This window comes from Austrofundulus limnaeus, unplaced genomic scaffold (assembly GCF_001266775.1).
Source record: "Austrofundulus limnaeus strain Quisiro unplaced genomic scaffold, Austrofundulus_limnaeus-1.0 Scaffold469, whole genome shotgun sequence".
NCBI lineage: Eukaryota > Metazoa > Chordata > Actinopteri > Cyprinodontiformes > Rivulidae > Austrofundulus > Austrofundulus limnaeus.
In genome coordinates this window covers 163,476-166,224 of record NW_013952871.1, presented here as the reverse complement: position 1 = coordinate 166,224, position 2,749 = coordinate 163,476, and the positions used below count along the sequence as shown (strand labels likewise).

Sequence of the window (2,749 nt, the reverse complement as noted above, 5' to 3'; positions counted from 1 at the left end):
ATCAAACTCTCTCACATTTATTATCAAACTCTCACATTTACTATCAATCACTCTCACATTTACTATCAAACTCTCTCACATTTATTATCAAACTCTCACATTTACTATCAAACTCTCTCACATTTATTATCAAACTCTCTCACATTTATTATCAAACTCTCACATTTACTATCAAACTCTCTCACATTTACTATCAAACTCTCTCACATGTACTATCAAACTCTCTCACATGTACTATCAAACTCTCTCACACATACTATCAAACTCTCTCACATTTACTATCAAACTCTCTCACATGTACTATCAAACTCTCTCACATGTACTATCAAACTAATTTGATCAAACAATCTCACAGTTTTTATTTTTTACTATGTAATTTATGTACCAAAATTTTGATTTTATGGTGACTTTTGCATGAAAAAACAAAATAATTACATATTTTCCTAATAGATAACTATGGTACTGCAATGTGTGCATGATAAAYAAATGAGAAGATGTTGTAAATGTAACAAAGTTTAACAGATTCAGCAGGAGAAACTCAAGTGAAGAAACTAGGGGAAGAAAAAAAGAATACAGGATGGGCAGACATTGACATAAAAATGAATAAAAATAATACTTCCAAAATAGAATAGGAATCGGAGCTACTCACAGAATTAAGATGACGACACCGGGAGCTGATATCAAAGTATTTCCTCGGATAACTGAGGCCACTTTAATCTTGGTGAGGTCCAGGATGCAGCGTACCATCCACAAGCAGAGCGAGGAAAGAGCTCCCAGGGAGAGGAGGAATTTTTAACAGGAGGAAGTGAAGCTTTGGGGACAGTTGGCAGGAGCCTCCGGGTGTCTGAGATTGAAAAAAGAAATAAAGTCTGCGCTGCCTTCCACAGATTCAGCACCACGCTGCCTTTCCCCTCCTCTTCCCTCAGTTCCTTTCTTTTATCTCAGGCTTGATTTGGAGATAGAGAGGGCTGCAGGGGAAAAGTCCATACTGGGATGACAAAACTTATTGSAGGAATGGAGGAAAATGAATAAAAGTTCTCCAGATTTTTGTTTAAAGAAAAAAAAAATCAGGTGAACGTGTGTTTGCTGATGTTTATCTTCGTCTTGTGTTTATTTTCTGAACGTTTAAAACTTGTTTGCCACTGAGAAAAAGAGTCCTCACTACAAGGGGCAGAAACAAACTCAATTAGAGATAGATGGAGATAATGGTGTGTATCGGAGGCACCTGCTCAGCCTCCTCTTTCTCTGTCTGTCTGCTTTTCCACCTGACTGCCAAGATTAAGGCATATAATCAAATTCCCCTAATTGGCCCTGATTGTGGCGACCAGCCAGCAGTGTCTCCCCTCGCTCGCTCCGTGCTTCCCTGATCCGCACAGCACAAGGAATGACAACGAGTCCTGGGCGAAAGGAGTGCCCGTCAGTCAAGACTCCGGACTCCTGCAGTCACTTCTTCCTGCTGACTCACAGCTAGTTATTATCTTAGCGTGTTGGCGCCCTGATCTGGCCATATCCCCCTCCACCTCCTGATCCTCCCTTTCATCAAACACCGGGATGACCGACAGGTCCTGTTTTAACCTCTCCTTTCTCCCACTATTGTTCTGTTCTCAGGCACCTTTCTTTTTTTTATTATTTGTTTGTTTTTTCCCCTTCTTTTATGTTTGTATCTAATCACTCCTGCTCTCCCCGTGTCTAATCCACGACCAGATCAGCTGTAGTTAATTGGTTCCAGGTGTCTCTGGGAGCAGCAGAAAAGGGAGAGCGATGAAGGGGACGGCAGATAGGATTTCACGCCTCCGTCACCATTAATTAAAAAGACGATTACTCAGAAAACAACGATTATAGATGTAAATAGGAAGTGCATGGGCCGATGATAAACTGGGGGCACTTTATAACGCTTTCTTCTTTACGTTCGGGCTGTTCGAGTCGCCCTCAGCTTATTCAAAAAGGACTTGGAGAAAAGTTTCGGGGGGGATGAGACACGTCAACTCCCATGAGTTACTTTAAAGAAGCTTGTTGGAAAAAAAGTATCTGTTTTTGTTTTGTTTTCAAATTATCCTTACATACATTGTGTTAAGGCTGGTCTCATGTTTTTTTTACATCTCAACAGGATTCAAGAATAAAAGCATCCATTTAATACCAAGGTTGTAAAACAACAGCTTTTCTTCCTCTTTTCTTCTTCGATGTCCTCAGTGATTCACATGTGGGCTGCTGAGCGTTTGAACTCATGTAGTCGACATTGTTCCCGGTGCAGAAACTTTGTTGACTATCGAAGGTCAGCAGAGGGGCTCTTGTGGTTGGGGACCTAGTCAGTGAAGTTACTCCAAACACTCAGGCTTGTGGTATTCTTGGAAACGATGTCTGTTGACATCATCTTTAAGATCTGCAATGACAAAAACAAACAAAACCACAAGTTTGGAAAATGTTTCATTTATGATAGGCCAACTACTTTTTTTTAGTCAAAATTAAAAAAACATTATGAAGTGAAATGACAGATTATGACAAACATAAACTAGTACAATTGTTTTATTCAGTTGAAACTGCAAAAGTGATGAAAAGATATTCAAAGCAGATTGTCAGTTTCTTTAAAATGCTTTTTTTCAGTCAGTCAAGGCAGTTGGCTCAACATCTGTCCTTCTTTCACCACAACCTTTGTGGTGAGTATAGTTTAGACCTTTATTGTCATTGTACAGCGCACAATGAAATTACAGTTCAGAACACCCATTCAGAAGAAGACAGAACATGACAAACA

The 2,749-nt window shown here is 39.7% G+C and overlaps 1 protein-coding gene across 1 annotated transcript in view; it reads right to left on the bottom strand.

Moving 5' to 3' along the window:
* The window catches only part of LOC106529822 (glutamate receptor ionotropic, kainate 5), a gene marked incomplete at its 3' end in the record, with an annotated part of 153,241 nt that overhangs the window by 134,835 nt on the left and 15,657 nt on the right, over positions 1–2,749 (bottom strand). The window contains 1 exon segment of the mRNA XM_014025334.1: positions 647–2,380.